The following is a 17,480-nucleotide window of genomic DNA, read 5'->3' as shown; positions in this document are numbered from 1 at the left end:
GGTGATGTCCATGTGTAAAGTATTCTCTTGTGTTGTTGAAAAGGATGCTCACTATGATCAATGTATTCTCTTGGCAGAATTCTGTTAGACTTTGCCCTGCTTCATTGTGTACTCCTAGGTCAGAATTGCCTGAGTAACTTGCCTGTTACTCCAGGTATCTCTTTACTTCCTACTTTTGCATTCCAATCCCCAGTGATGAATAGGGCATCTTTTTTTTTGGAGTTAGTTCTAGGAGATCTTCTAGGTCTTTATAGAACTGATCAACTTCAGCTTCTTTAGCTTGAATTGCTGTGATGATGAATGGTTTTCCTTGGAAATGAACTGAGATCATTCTGTCATTTTTGAGATTACACCCAAGTACTGCATTTCAGACTCTTGGTGATTATGAGGTCTCCTCCATTTCTTCTGTGGGATTCTTGCCAAGAGCCGTAGATACAATGGTCAGTGAAGCTATGAGCTATGTAACCAGGTTACATTTATTAAAACTAAGAAACGAACATTGACATAAAGCTATTCACTATAGACTTTATTCATATTTCTCCCATTTTTCTGCTGATGCCCTTTTTCTGTTGTAGGATCTAGTTCACATTACCACATTGTGTTTAGTCATGATAACCCCTTAATCTCTTCTAATCTGTGATGATTTCTCCATCTTTCCTTTATCTTTCATGACTTTGACACTTTTGAAGGGGAATTTTCTAGTATTTTGTAAAACACCCCTCAATTTGTTTGATGCTTTCTCTTGATTGGATTGAATTTACTGGATTTAAGAGAAGATATATCACAAACATGATGTGCCCTTCTCATTGCATTATATGAGGTCAATCTCTCCATTCAAAATGTAATTTAATCTGATTTCATGGGAAACTTATTTTTGTGGTGCAGATCTCTAGGTATGCAAGTTATGGCTGTATGCTTGGTCTTTCTTGCCTAATAAGAGTAACTGGAAATATTGGAAGAGGTCAAGACAATTTTCTGGACCAAATAGAATATTAACATGGTCTAAGAAGTTCTGAAAATTGTTTTAAAAAAGTATCAAAAGTCATCTTATGTTATTGTAATTTTATACACCATGGTGAAATGATAGCTGTGGCTTTTTTCAACTCAATTAAGAATAAATAATATCTGTGGTCATTATATTGTTATAATCTGTTCAATGATTATTCTCACTAGAATAACCTCATCATCAAGAGAAAGGTAATGCTTGATTTATTTGCTGAAGTTGGACTGATAGATGGTGAGGATCATGTCAAAGACACAGTAAAAGTTTCCTTCCTTGGCTGGAAATCTGCTTTGCTACTTTATTTTACAAATCAGCTTTGGGGTTAACATAGTTTTGTTCCACAAGTAAACTTTGAAGACAAACTACTTGGGCTAAAATCTTCCCCACCTCTTCTTGTTGCCAAATCACTGCCCCTTGCTAGAGAATTTCCTTTTCTCCTAAGGTTGTTAAGAAGATTAAGTTGAGTTAATACACATAAATTCCTAGAGCAACAATGCCGGGCACATAGTGAGTACTTAATACATGTTAGCTGCTATTATTATTATTCAAAGCTACCAGGCTTTTTCTTAGTAAATATTCTGCATATGACATTTTAGTGTAGAAAAGTAAAGAACATAACATTTTAGGGGGAAAGGAGCATTATACAAGTATAAGTACTCGTGTGTAGTTTGCCTAGCCTTTTTTTATATCATCCATTATATATGTTTCTCTATATTTCAAAAGTAAATATTTTCCTGTTTGACTGAATTAATATTTATTTTTCAAAATACATACTCTTTCAATTCTAACTTATTTTACTAACATACACATCATGTTTAGTTTTAGATATCAAGCCTCTTGGTACCCAGACTTTCCCTATTTATATTGACTTTTAGATTCAAAGGCTGGTTTAGAAATTCTAGAGAATTTAATATTCTTTTCTGGTACACTGTAGTAGCAGTTGAAACCGTTTATTCAGTACTCTTGAATAGTTAATTTAGTAACCTACTCTGCTAATAAAAATGGGAACTCAAAGCATTGTAAATAAATTTAAGTGTGTGTAGAATGAAATATGAAGCACTGTTTATATATATTTAAAAATAGTACCTGCATAATTATTTTTTATGGTCTGATTTGCCTGATCATATTTGTGCATGCAGAGTCGCCTAGGTAAGATTACTCCTTGCTTCTCTGAATCAGAGGATCCTAGAAGCTTCATAAAATAACTTTATAATAAATTTGTATTCTCATTAAAATCTATTTTATCAATCCTCACATTGAACAAATCATATCCAACATATGATATAAACACTCTTGCTTAAGTGAAGTGTGTTTTTTTTCGATCACTCATCACAAGTGAATTTCATGACTCCATTGACCATGATCAGAGGAACAAAGAGAAAGATATTCTTGAAGCTCTTACAGAAAATGAGGAAGAACTTTTTCGAAAGTTCCTCAAGTCTCACTGGTTCAGATAGGGTCACATGCCCGAGGGGACTCATTGCCCACAGTTGACATTGGTCCAGTTTGCCTGACAGATCAGACGAAGCAGGGAAGATGAAAAGTGTAACCTTTTAGTTCTGTTAAGAAGAAGTAAGGAAATGGATGACAGGTAGTCAACTAAAAAGGTATAAAGGTATGTAATGGTAAAGTTGGATATATATTAATTACACATACATTCATATGATTGTTTATTGTATGTGAGACACTCTTCTAGAAGCTGGGGTTATAAATGCAAACAAGAAAGTCAGTTGCTACCCTCATGAACTTATTCTTCTTAGTGAATTCAGACATTTAAGTTAATAAAATAATGTCAGTGATTAATATGTGCTGTGAAGAAACTGAAACAGAGTAATGGAGTAGAATGTGTAGGAGACACTTGTTTTAAAAGGGTGACCTCTTGGAGACGGTGATATCCTAGCTGAGACTGGAATGATGAGAAAAGGCAGCTAGGTGAAGACCTGGGGAAAGAATATTCTATTTCAGAGAGAAAAGCAAGTGCAAAATCTTGATATAAGCTTGGTCTTTTCAAATGAGAGAAGGAAGACTGGCAGGGTTAGCATATTATGAGGAGGTAAAAGATGAGCCTGAGGATGAGGTAAAAGATGACTATTGGAACTAGCTTGTGTGAAGCTGCCAACAAAAAAAATGTCACTTGCCATCTGGTTCGACAAGGACTGAGTCATTAGCCATTGCAGTTACTGACCTATAGTACACCCTGAAAGGAATTCAGGGTGCAGATCAGGAGTGAGGCACTCTGTGCTCTGGAAAAACTGGCAGAACAGACCTTCAGATAGATACTTTCAGAACAAAATTTTATGAACCCAAATTCTTACATCTTCCAGTACTTAGAAAAGTGCTAAAACATTAAGACGTCTGTTCCTCAAAACTAGCAGCAAGACCCTACTGAAATGGGTGCTTGATTACCTGTACCCTTCACCAAATATCATGTATATACTGATCTCCTTTGTTACATCTATGAGCAGTTTCCCAGAGCTATCTGAGAGGCTGTGTCTCCCGGACTATAGTCTTTAATAAGACACTGAATAATTCAACTCATAACACTTAATGTTGCTTTTTTTTTTTCCTCTCAAGTCAACAAGACTTCCCAGGTCATAATAAAAAGTTTGGATTTTATTCTACGTGACTTGGAAAACCACTGGAGTTGGTTTTATGGGGAAGAAACAGTGGTATCAAAGGAAAACTTTCTGTTATGTGTGTCACATTTGCATTTATTTGTATTCTCCACATCAGCTGATCTCTTTAATCATGGGGCTTGAGACCATTCATTCCTGTACCCCAAATGTTGTTCTGCACTGAATCATTGGTCAGCTTTTCACATGCAGCTTTTCTACAAAATGGGTCACCTTCTAACTTTAGAGAATGCACAACATTAACTTGAAAACACAATTTTGCCATTGTTTTATATGGAAGTTGGGCTTTGTAGCAGTACTGAGGTAGTCAAAGCATCCAGACTGGCTGGTAAGTATTCTAAATGAGCAAATTTGTCATGGCATGTACCATAAGTCTGAAGTAACTCTATTCACTCAACAGTCTAAACTGTCAACCTCATCCTCCTCCTGCATAAAAATAAACATTTTCTTCACAAGGAAGACTTTTTATAAAAGCAATAAAACAACTCAAGGGAGCATTGTTACCATGAGCTAATAACACCCTTGGGGAATTAAAGGCACTTAGCTGCACCCAGTGCCTCACAGGACCTGAGGGCTATGATTGTCTCCAGATAACCTCCCAGTCTGTCAGGCATTGTTGGTTAATTAGATAATATTCAACTTGGTAATACTGAATTTGAATGTTCTTTCAGGAGTTACATAAGCAAGCACAGTTTATAAAAACACATACATACATACATATATCAGTAAATTTTGAATAATTAAACTTTCCTCCAAATGAACCTAAGTTTTAAATAACTATTAAAAAAATTAGAGTCCAAGAACTAAACCCTGAGGCAGTACTTTAACAATGAGAAATTCTGATGAGTTCTGCCCAGGAAATCTTTGAGTAAAACCAACAAAATTTACATAATGTAGTTTATTTCCAATCAATAAATGATTGTGACTCTTCAATTCTCTTTATAAGACTGCTTGCCCGTTGTTTAAAAAACAACAGGGGCAGAATAATAAACACATATTGTTAATAATAAACACAGGTGTAAATACATGCATTATTTTGGAAATTGTCATAATTAAGAATTGTAATAAGCTTAATGAGAAAAACCTAGAAATAAACTTGAATATTGAACATAGCTATTGCCAGTTAAAATTTTAGTTTAATTATTTCAATAAATAAACTATTTGTTTCTTATTTGTATCCCTAACACAGGTTACTGTGCAAAATAAATGTGCCCGTCATAGACAGTAGTATCTATGAATCTCATAAATTATGATATTGCATTAATAAATGAGAAAACTTTTTAAAATAAAAGATGTCATAACTGATAATATTTTATAGCACTATCACTTGTTACAGCTACCAGAAAATTAAGAAAAATTATCCAAATGTTTTATTTTGATTTGGTTTCTTATGGTAATTAAACAGGAACAAACTTAATAGATTTAAATAATAATAATTCAGGGTCAGTTCAGTCACTCAGTCATGTCCGACTCTTTGTGACCCCATGGATTGCAACACACCAGGCTTCCCTGTCCATCACCAACTCCCGGAGCTTACTCAAACTCATGTCCATCAAGTCAGTGATGCCATCCAACCATCTCATCCTCTGTCATCCCCTTCTCCTCCTGCCTTCAAGCTTTCCCAGCATCAGGGTCTTTTCAAGTGAGTCGGTACTTCACATCAGGTGGCCAAAGTATTGGAGTTTCAGCTTCAGGATCAGTCCTTCCAATGAATATTCAGGACTGATTTCCTTTAGGATGGACTGGTTGGATCTCCTTGCAGTCCAAGGGACTCTCAAGAGTCTTCTCCAACATCACAGTTCAAAAGCATCAATTCTTCAGGGCTCAGCTTTCTTTATAGTCCAACTCTCACATCCATACATGACTACTGGAAAAACCATAGCCTTGACTAGACAGACCTTTGTCGGCAAAGTAATGTCTCTGTTTTTCAATATGCTCTCTAGGTTTGTCATAGCTTTTCTTCCAAGGAGTGTCTTTTAATTTCATGGCTGCAATCACCATCTGCAGTGATTTTGGAGCCCCAAAAATAAATTCTGTCACTTTCCATTGTTTCCTCATCTACTTGCCATAAAGTGATGGGACCAGATGCCATGATCTTAGTTTTCTGAATGTTTAGTTTAAGCCAAGTTTTTCACTCTCTTTTTTTACTTTCATCAAGAGGCTCTTTAGTTCTTCTTCACTTTCTGCCATAAGGGTGGTGTCATCTGCATATCTGAGGTTTTTGATATTTCTCCCAGCAATCTTGATTCTAGCTTGTGTTTCATCCAGCCCAGCATTTTGCATGATGTACTCTGCATATAAGTTAAATAAGCAGGGTGACAATATACAGCCTTGGCGTACTCCTTTCCCAATTTGGAACCAGTCTGTTGTTCCATGTCCAGTTCTAACTGTTGCTTCTTGACCTGCATATAGATTTCTTAGGAGACAGGTCAGGTGGTCTGATATTCCCATCTCTTTAACAGTTTTCCACAGTTTGTTGTGATCCACACAGTCAAAGATTTTGGCATAGTCAATAAAGCAGAAGTAGATGTTTTTCTGGAACTCTCTTGCTTTTTTGATGATCCAACGGGTGTTGGCAATTTGATTTCTGGTTTCCCTGCCTTTTCTAAATCCAGCTTGAACATCTGGAACTTCATGGTTCATGTACTGTTGAAGCCTGACTTGGAGAATTTTGAGCATTATAATTCAGGGTAGAATGTAAGTTTTGAAAACTTAGTTTATAATGTAGCATGTTAAGTAGTATACTAACAAGAGATGATGGGACTTTAAAGGGAGTATCAGGAATTTAGTGTTGGCTTGAAGATAGTCACAACCTAACAAGTTGAGAGTTATGTTTTATTTGGTCATAATATTTAGGACTTCAAACCGAAGAGACAGCATCTCTAGTAAACCTGAGAGAACTGATTTGAGGAGGCAGGGAGGAGTCAGGTTATATAGTTTGCAACACAGGATAGGTAGTCTGAACATCAAAAGTATTTTTTGTGAATTAAGGAAAACCAGATATCCCAGGTTAAGGAATTTAGCACTTTTCTATGTATGGGAAGATGCAAGAGTCTGGGCTCACTGGTATCATTCCTTTGATAGGCACCTCAGCTATCTTGGACTGGTACATGTTGAGTTCCTCGGTGTTCATTATTGGAAGTGGCTTTAGCCTGATGACTACCATATTCCTGGTAGAAAAATACTTTAGGGCTCAGGAATTGACCTTTGGAGGACCGGAATTGTGATGACAGTAACATCCTTGTTTGTTGATGTGGCTGAAAATACTCCATTTCTCATGAGGATAAGTAGCTAAGGATGGATTAAAAAGAGAAAAATTAAAATGGATTTCTGAGAGAAGTTATAACATTTTTTTCACTTTGACATTGTCAAAATGCCAACAAACAAAGCGGGATTCATTGTCACTGCTATACACCAAGTACCATTATGCTCTCATTGTATACAAAAGTCAAATTTCAAATAAGGTAGAGTCCCTGAACTTGAGTAATTTATCTTTTCATTGGGCATGAAATGTCTCACACGCATGAATTTAGCAGATGTTTATATAAGTCAATACAAATAATCAAATTAGTTCAGGATCCCAATGCCCATCCATTAGAATCAACAGGGAGCATTTATTTTTAAACACAAATTCTTGGGCCCCAAGAAATTCTAACTCAGCAGATCTGTGGGAGGAATTTGTTTATTAAGTCTCTCAAGTGCCTCATATTAACAGTTCTTCTTGGGAAGTACTTAAGTGTTGCTTGAGAAATATAGTTAAAAACAAAATCTTCCCATCCCAGAAAACCTCTCCATGAATGTAGAAGAGAAAGAAAGCAATTTTATTATTGAATAAGCAGTAAAGAGCATAGCATGCACATCACAAGCAATCTGCTAAGAGACTGCAAAGAGAGAGAGGTCTCATGCTTTTATAGAGCCAAGCAGTTATGACCCATTATATATAGATCCTCAAGATAAATAATAACAAGCTCTCAAGTAAGAGAACTTAACAGTACCATTTATCACAATGTTTATGCTAAATTCACCTGGTAATTAGGTTTATACAAAGGAAAAACAAATTTCTCATATCTTTATGACAGGAGATAGTTTTGCAACTGGAATTGCATCTCCCACAGAAACTGAGAGATAGGGCACTCTCTCCCTTGGTGTTTACATTCCAAAGGGATGGATCCCAGGACCCTAAGAAAGATATTTCTTGGTTGTAAAACTAGCAAGAGGCTTTTAAAAAGATTTACATACACCTCAAAGGGGCAGAGAAAGAATTTACAATTGCAAGTTTACAAAAGAAAATGTGCTAAGAAATGGGAAAGGGGCCTATCTTTCCTAATTTTTAACAGGGACAATTAAACCCCTTATTTTTAATTTGCATTTGCCCTTAAAATATACAATATTGTAATCCTATCATTTAAGATGGTCTGTGAACAAAATCACCTATGAAGTAATGGTTTTTTTAAATTATACTTTTAAATTCAAATCCCAAAGTGTTAAGACTGAATACTTAATAAGTGAGTGAATAAAGGAATTGAGAAATTGATGAATGAATATTCTTTCCTTTTAAGAGGGACTTTCTGTGGGAGGTGGGCTGTCCCACTTTGTTCCCTTGAACTCTTTCAGGAGATTTGTTTTGGATAGTTTTGTACTAGGTGCCCTCCAATTCCCCTTCCATCAGTGAGATTCTTAGAGAATCTTATTTAAATTATATTCAAGGATGCCCAGGTTAAAATAAAGCAGGCATGTTAGAATAAATCTCTTCTAACATAAGATTCTAGTCTCTGAGACAACCAACAAGATATTTTAATCTTTGAGGTACAATTGATTGGTAGAATTTACTGCCATCCTGTTGGATAAAACAGAAGGTATGGTCAAGTTAGCTATAGCCATTAGTGTCTTTCATATAAGCAACAAAAATTCTAAATGACCAGAAAAAAAGAGATGAATTAATTTGATATCTTTTGAATTATAGCCCTATGAAATTAACACATACCCCAGAAAGTGGCTCCCCATATATACTCTGCATGGACTCTTATTAAAATGAAACATTTGAACATACTTCAGAGAATCTACTAAATAGCTAGGTAAAACATATTTCTAAGGGGAATGTTTGAGCCAGTTTTCAGGATGACAAAAATTTTAACTCCGTAAAACGAAGAATGTTGCTCACCATCCTGTTGTACAAGGATGAAGTCATTAGCCGTTGCAGCTGCTGACCTACAGTGTATGTCCTGAAAGAAATTCAGGATGAAGCACTCTGTTATTTAGGGCAAACAAGCAGTGTAAACCCTTAAAGAGTTATATTTCAGTGAAAAAAATTGTTTATGAACATGGATTCTTTCATTTTTCTTTACTTTCAAAAGCACTAAAATTATTAACTGAAATGTCTGTGCCTTGTGACAAAGCAATGACCTTCTACTGAGACATATGGTAGATAGGGGAAGGCAATGGCACCCCACTCCAGGACTCTTGCCTGGAAAATCCCAGGAAAGTCCCACGGAGGAGCCTGGTGTGCTGCAGTCCGCTAAGAGTCGGACACGACTAAGCGACTTCACTCTCACTTTTCACTTTCATGCATTGGAGAAGGAAATGGCAACCCACTCCAGTGTTCTTCCCTGGAGAATCCCAGGGACGGGGGAGCCTGGTGGGCTGCCGTCTATGGGGTCGCACAGAGTCAGACACGGCTGAAGCGACATAGCAGCAGCAGCAGCAGCATGGTAGATAGAGTGCAGACACTCTTTAAACAAAATCACTTATATAGTGGCCTCTCCCTTTTGGAACAGTTCTCACAGGTATCTGTCTCCTGGGCTATAGTCCTCAGTAAGACATTGAATAAAATTCAATTTGCCTCATACTTTTTATTTATTTATTTAGTCAATAAACCCAATCACATTCTTGGATTATTTACTCTATGTTTTTCTGCTCCCAAATAATGCATTCACTCAATAAGGCAGTTCGATAAATTGCTCACAAGGTTGTTATGGGAATAATCCTTCTGAATCAAGCTGTGGCTTATCTTACTTCTCTTTACACAATATTTTGGGTTACTTTTCAGTGGGTTAGCTGTTTTTCTTATCTGCAAGAATAAAAAAAATACTGTTTCATAAGAAAGGAAACCAATAAATATTTTTAGAAGCAAGTAGCTCTATTACTGGAATAGTGGCACAAAAATAAGATGTCAGGCCTTCTACTGAACTATAATAAGACAATATTGTCAGCAGTTGAACACAGTTTTTGAGCTAACCTTTTTTGTATGGATTGATGTATTTAATGCAACAAATTTTTCAAAATTTCAAGAGGAGAACTATTGTTCAAACTATTTAATTTTCAAATTAAAATTGACCAAAAAATTCATTGGTAGTGTTGAAAGATAAATAGAGGGCTATTAAAAATGTTGAGTTTATTTCAGCAAAAATTGATTTGAATAGGGCAATGCCAAAGTGGAAGTGGTTAGGAACGCTGCATCCCACAGGAAATCGGGAGAGAATTTCATAGTAAAAAGATGAAAGCAAAGTAAGATAATTATTGATTGGCTATAGATAAAAGCCTAGTTGACTATTCATGATTGATTGTCCTAAGGTTTCAATTTTGTAACCTTGAGGCACTGACAGGTTTAGGTTTTGAATTCCTCACATAGGTCACTCCATGGCATTAGAGCTACCTCAGCCTAATAGTGTTTTATTAATTTAACAGAAATTAGCCCATAAGATCCTTTGGGACAAAAAGAACATCTTTATTCTATAAAAATTATTTATAATGCCTTAATGTTTTTGATGAGATCTTTTCAAGATAGTGTGATATCTGGAGTGTACATTTTGACTACAAAGTAACTGGACTAAACTTTGTCACTGACCCTAAACTTAGCATGTAGTAGAGGGCTTTGTCCAACTAAACTAAGAAAACAATGAGGTCAGGTATCAGAGAGGTCATATAATATCTTCAAGAATGTAGGCTTTGAGGAATTCTTGGAAGCCTGAGGAGAAACATATCTTTAAACATCACCTTCTTTCCTTCACACTAGCTTCTTCTTTCTTTTAAACTGTAATAATACGAATCACTAAAAGTTCCTCAGATCATGAACTCCTTATTGCCAAATTCAGACTTAAATTGAAGAGAGTAGGGAAAATGACTAGACCATTCAGGCATTACCTAAATCAAATCCCTTAGGATTATAGAGTGGAAGTGAGAAATAGATTTAAGGGACTAGATCTGATAGACAGACTGCCTGATGAACTATGGATGGATGGATGGAGGTTTATAACATTGTACAGGAGACAGGGATCAATAACATACTCAAGAAAAAGAAATGCAAAAAAGCAAAATGGCTGTCTGAGGAGCTTAAAAATAGCTGAGAAAAGAGGAGAAGCCAAAAGCAAAGGAGAAAAGGAAAGATATTCCCATTTGAATGCAGAGTTCCAAAGAATAGCAAGGAGAGATAAGAAAGCCTTCCTCAGTGATCAATGCAAAGAAATAGAGGAAAACAATAGAGTGGAAAGACTAGAGATCTCTTCAAGAAAATTAAACTTACCAAGGGAACATTTCATGCGAAAATGGGCTCAATAAAAAGATGGAAATGGTTAGACCTAACAGAAGCAGAAGATATTAAGAAGAGGTGGCAAGAAACACAGAAGAACTGACAAAAAAAAGGATCCTCACGACCAAAAATAATCTGTGATGGAATGTGATCTGGAATGTGAAGTCAAGTGGCGCCTTAGAAGCATCACTATGAACACAAGCTCAGTTGAAGGTGAGGAATCCACTTGAGCTATTTCAATCCTAAAAGATTGAAGTTGTGAAAATGCTTGCACCCATTACACCAGCAAATTTGGAAAATTCAGCAGTGGCCACGGGACTGGAAAAGGCAGATTCATTCCCAATCCAAAGAAAGGCAACACAAAAGAATTGCCTCAAACTACCACACAATTACACCACATTTCTCACACACTAGTAAAGTAATGCCAAAAATTCTCCAAGCCAGGCTTCAGCAAAACACAGTAACTGTTGAAACTTCCATATGTTCAAGCTGGTTTACAAAAGGCAGAGGGAACCAGAGATCAAATTGCCAACATCCCACGGGATATCAAAGTTCCAGAAAAACTATTTCTGCTTTATTGACTATGTCATGCCTTTGACTGTCGTGGATTCACAATTAAACTGTGGAAAATTCTGAAAGAGGATGGAAACATGACCATCTGACCTGCCTCTTGAGAAATCTGTATGCAGATCAGGAAGCAACAGTTTAGACTGGACATGGGAACAACCAGACTGGTTCCAATTCAGGAAAGGAGTATGTCCAAGCTTGTATATTGTCACCCTGCTTATTAACTTATATGCAGAGTACCTCATGAGAAAGGGTGGGCTAGATGAAGCACAAGCTGGAATAAAGACTGCCGGGAGAAATATCAATAGTCTCAGATATGCAGATGACGCCACCCTTATGGCTGAGAGTGAAGAAGAACTAAAAAGCCTCTTGATGAAAGTGAAAGAGGAGAGTGAAAAAGTTGGCTTAAAAGCTCAACATTCAGAAAACTAAGATCATGGCATCTGGTCCAATCACTTCATGGGAAATAGATGGGAAACAGTGGCTGACTTTATTTTTTTGGGCTCCAAATTCACTGAAGATGGTGACAGCAGCCATGAAATTAAAAGACGCTTACTCCTTGGAAGGAAGTTATGACCAACCTAGACAGCATATTAAAAAGCAGAGACATTACTTTGCCAACAAAGGTCCGTCTAGTCAAGGCTATGGTTTTTCCAGTGGTCATGTATGGATGTGAGAGTTGGACTATAAAGAAAGCTGAGCACAGAAGAATTGATGCTTTTGAACTGTGGTGTTGGAGAAGACTCTTGAGAGTCCCTTGGACTGCAAGGAGATCCAAACCAGTCCATCCTAAAGGAGATCAGTCCTGGGTGTTCATTGGAAGGACTGATGCTGAAGCTGAAACTCCAATACTTTGGCCACCTGATGTGAAGAGTTGACTCATTGGAAAAGACCCTGATGCTGGGAAAGATGAAGGCTGGAAGAGAAAGGGATGACAGAGGATGACGATGGTTGGTGTGGCCTCACCAAACTCAATGGACATGAGTTTGGTGAACTCCAGGAGTTTAGGTGATGGCAGGGAGCCTGTGTGCTGCAGTCCATGGCTGGTCACAAAGAGGTCAGACACGACTGAGCAACTGAACTGAACTGAACTGAAAAGTTCCAGAGGACAATTGAGAAGTGTTCTAAAGTGATTATGTTTTCAGGCAAAATTATCATATCTAAAACTAGAATAGCTCTACTTTGTGGAACTCTCCCAAGTACAAGAAGAGAATTGCAACAAAACAACATTACTAAACATTATCTAATACTTTGCCATCTGAGGGTGTTTTTTTTTTTTTTTGGCTTCACATTCAATGATATAGAAAGCTTTGACACATGCAAGTAATATTTCATTGAGTTTGTGGTTGAAATAACTCCCAAATGGAGATACTCAAATCAGTGATTGTATAAAGTAAGTTTTATTTTAATTTAAATGATATGTACTCATAGTTAGCAATTCAGCAATGACTAAATTGGTTAGATAACATCACCAACCCAATGTACATGAATTTGAGCAAACTCCAGGAGATAGTGGAGGACAGAGGAGCCTGGCATGCTACAGTCTGTGGGATCTTAAAGAGTCAAACATGACTTAGCCATTGAAATAAACCAGCAAATTGCTTATGTTTGCAAAGCTATCAGCTTCCTACTCAGCATTTTTACCATCTTTACCAATCCCGCACCTTACAGGTAGAACTGTGTTGAAAGCTTTCATTCATTCTTCTTCCTCCAACTTTACTTTTTCTTTTTTTCTAACACTTCACTATTTCTTTACTGTAATTTTTAAAATTAATTAATTTATTTTAATTGTAGGATAATTACTTGACAATATTGTGATGGTTTTTGCCATACATTTTCATGAATCAGCCATGGGTGCACATGTGCCCCCCATTCTGAACCCCCCTCCCACATCCCTCCCCACCCCATCCCTTCAGGTTGTTCAGAGTACTGGCTTTGAGTGCCCTGCTTCATGCATCAAACTTGCACTGGTCATCTATTTTACATATGGTAATATACATGTTTCAGTGCTGTTCTCTCAAAGCATCCCACCCTTGCCTTCTCCCACAGAGTCCAGAAAGTCTGTTCTTTACAACTCTTTTGCTGCATTGCATATAGGATCATCATTACTGTCTTTCTAAATTCCATGTATATGCATTAACATACAGTATTTGTGTTTGTCTTTCTGACTTAAATCACTCTGTTTAATAGACTTCAGATTCATCCACCTCATTAGAACTGACTCAGATACATTCCTTGTTATAGCTGAGTAATATTCCATTGTACATATGTATCACAACTTTCTTATCCATTTGTTTCCTGATGGACATCTCGGTTGCTTCCATGTCCTAGCTATTGTAAATGGTGGTGCAGTGAACACTGGGGTACATGTGTCTTTCAATTCTGGTTTCCTCGGTGTGTATGCCCAGCAGTGGGATTGCTGGGTCGTATGGCAGTTCTATTTCTAGTTTTTTAAGGAATCTCCACAGTGTTCTCCATAGTGGCTGTACCAGTTTGCATTCCCACCAACAGTGTAAGAGGGTTCCCTTTTCTCCACACCCTCTCCATTATGTATTGTTTCTTTACTGTAATTTTATTGGCATTTGAACAGGTGTAGGAAATAAACAAGCCTGTGTGTGTTTTATGTTTAAGCAGTGTCCCTATTTAATTTTTGAAAGGGAAGAATCAACAAACTTAAACCTTTCCAGTGCTAGCCTTCCCTTCATTTCCAGCCAGACTCCAATGAAGAGAAGAGTAAAGGGCGATAGTATGGACATTTTTTAAAGCAGATGTCTTTCTCAGTACTTCTTGCCATTCTTTCCCTACTGCTACTACTTCTTGGCATACACGTTTCCTTTCCAAGCAACTATTTCCACTAAATCTAATTTTTATTGATTTGTTTTAAATAATTTTGTTGTATTTTTTTTCACTCCTTGGCATATATTTCTCCCTTTCCATAACTACCTTTAATAGTTTTACTTTATATTGCTTTTATCTCAAGCAAATATTTATCTAATTTTAAGAATATTGCAATGTGTGTAATATACTTTAGAGAGATTAACACCAAGACAAAATGGATAAAATTTTATAGCACACTTGTAGATGTTATTTAAGTGAGCTTCCCATTTCTCTATTTCCAGATGAGGCAAGACATCTCAAAATAAAGGAATCCATATGCTTCCTCACTTGAACAAGTAGTGTAGCATTGATCGGAATAGAAATTTGAATATGTTACCAGCAAAATTTCCGTAATCAGTCTCATGCATACTCAACTTTCTGTTTCTTTGCTTCTACCATTTAAAAAAAGATAAGTAGAACCAGCATTTCTAACAGAAATAAAACTGCTTTCACATTTATTTTAGCATTAATCAGGTGTGATCTAGAGTGCCAATATGTTATTCATAAAGATTTTGTGGGCTCTGATTCAATAGAGCATTATTTCTACAATGGCATCAAGATAATTGAGCTAAAAATAAATAAAGTGCCATGCAAATAAAAAATCATGTGGGCTTTTTTATTGTCTAACACCCACCAAGTAATCATAATAAGCTCTTGTATTTATAGATGATTTTCTCTAAGGAGCTCAAAAGGATTTTCTAGACATGGTTTTAATATGCATGTTTTATAGTTTACAATAAGACATGAAGAAAAAGGAAACATATCATTTCAGAGAGTGGTTATATTTATCCATTACTTCTTTAATAAGAAAATCATTTTTTGCAACAAAAATGTTAGGTTTTGTAGAAATGATTTTATATGGTATGGACTGTTACCTAAAGTAACATCTGTATAACCAGTTTTGTTTAAAATAACCAGATACCAGCGTTAGCAATGGGCTTCCCTGGTAGCTCAGCTGGTAAAGAATCTGCCTGCAATGCAGGAGACCCTGGTTCGATTCCTGGGTTGGGAAGATACCCTGGAGAGGGTTAGGCTACCCACTCCAGTACTCTTGGATTTCCCTGGTGGCTCAGATGGAAAAGAATCCACCCGTAATGTGGGAGATCTGGATTTGATCCCTGGGTTGGGAAGATCCCCTGGAGGAGGGCATGGCAACCCACTCCAGTGTTCTTGCCCGGAGAATCCCCATGAACAGAAGAGCCTGGTGAGCTACAGTCCATGGGGTTGCAAAGAGTCAGACATGACTGAGTGACTAAATATACACACACAGTGTTAGTGATATACGTTACCTGGTTGTTTAACTGAATTAAATATCTCCCTTTTCCACTCACTATTTTCAAATTTCTTTGCTCCCTTGAGTCCAGTATCTTGAACCTGGAAACAGCTAGTAGGTCTTCAACTTAAAAATTTTACATGACACTGCTTATTCTCTATTGCCTTACCTAGGCTATGCTGGGTATTAAATATACCTAAGAATATTGGGGGATGAAAGATCACTTTAATCATAAATTAGGCAATGGTTTCATATGTCTCACATCCTGATTTTCATCGCAATACCTATTACTACCCTAATTTTGAAATTACTGGTATTCAAGTAAGGTTTCCCTCACACTCTCTAAATTTAGCATTTGTTATGCCCCATATCCACCTAGCAAAACTTTTTGGCACGGCAAGGATGCATCAGTTTCCTAGGGATTAAGTGGACACAAATGAGGATACCTGAATGTAAATCATCTTGTTGAGACCCCAGTGATACAAGCTGAGAGTGGGTTTTGGAGCTAGAGTTCTCTTCTGGAAGAAGAAGGGAATCTGGCAAGGCTGTGTTGGAGTAGCTATTAAAACAAGGCTAAGTCACATTTCCTAAAAGAGGACCAGCATCAACATTCCCTCCATACAGCATTAACCAATGATACCTAAGAACGCAGTGCACTCAACAGGGCACTCCACCATGTGCCCAGTTAAGGAAAAGATTTTTACCCTTTCTCTATAATCCTTCTACCCGATTCCAGATTTAAGAATCTAGATTGAAAGACAGATAAAGCGTGTAGTAACATACCAATTTTCTTCCCCTTTCCCTGATTCAGGTTCTACTCAGGAGAAAATAAATTGAACTAAGAGTGACTGAGATTTTAATAGCTGGAAATGACTGGAAAGCTGTAGAAATCTGCTCAGATATCCTTAGGAGATGTTACCCAGAAGGAAGGTAAGATTTAACATTGTTCTCATTAGGGCAGTGATTGGTAAAAAAATAATTTCATGCTATGTTCTACTGAGTTAAACATTTCAATATCCTGGTTAAACAAATCTCTTCTAAGCTTTAGATAGTGAGACACAATTATAGTGATGGGTTACTGTTTTCATTAGTATTTTATTTTTAAAACTCAGCGACAGGTGTTAACTCATTATAATGGAGCTAGTTATGATAGGAAAGGATATTACCCTAGACCACTCCCTGAATATAAATCTCTTAAGTGCTTATAGAAGGGCCTAGATAAGTAGTTTTCAACCTTTTCAAATTATGAAGTAAATTAAGACCCTCCTTAATTGTTTTTCTATTTTACATCTAAGTGGTCTCATATTTTCCAATCCACCATAATTTTTTTCAATTATCCATTGACTATCTCTCCTAAATATCCCTCATGAAATACTCTCCTTAAAAGTGATAACATTGTCTATCTTGTTCACAGATATGTCCCCAGTCTCTAGTTTATAGTAGATATTCAGTAAATACTTGTTGATTGATAGTGACCTTTATCCATGCATTTTGTATATAATTTCTGCTAAACAAATGGTATTTCATAAGTTCTAAATGTTTCATGCCCCATTAATTCACCAGAATTGCTACTCAGAAGTGATGTCCTTTTAGGTCAGGTTA

The 17,480-nt window shown here is 36.6% G+C and overlaps 1 long non-coding RNA gene across 1 annotated transcript in view; it reads left to right on the top strand.

The window, feature by feature from the left end:
- Window positions 1–16,796, top strand: part of LOC122438359 — a 598,045-nt gene extending 581,249 nt beyond the window's left edge. Inside the window, exon 3 of the long non-coding RNA XR_006268531.1 lies at window positions 16,690–16,796. This is a non-coding gene — a long non-coding RNA (uncharacterized LOC122438359). The remainder of the gene's footprint in view (window positions 1–16,689) is intronic.
- Window positions 16,797–17,480: the final 684 nt, after the last annotated feature.

This window comes from Cervus canadensis, chromosome 3 (genome assembly GCF_019320065.1).
Source record: "Cervus canadensis isolate Bull #8, Minnesota chromosome 3, ASM1932006v1, whole genome shotgun sequence".
Lineage (NCBI taxonomy): Eukaryota > Metazoa > Chordata > Mammalia > Artiodactyla > Cervidae > Cervus > Cervus canadensis.
The sequence above is the reverse complement of the archived record's forward strand: the minus strand, read 5'-3'. Positions and strand labels throughout refer to the sequence as shown.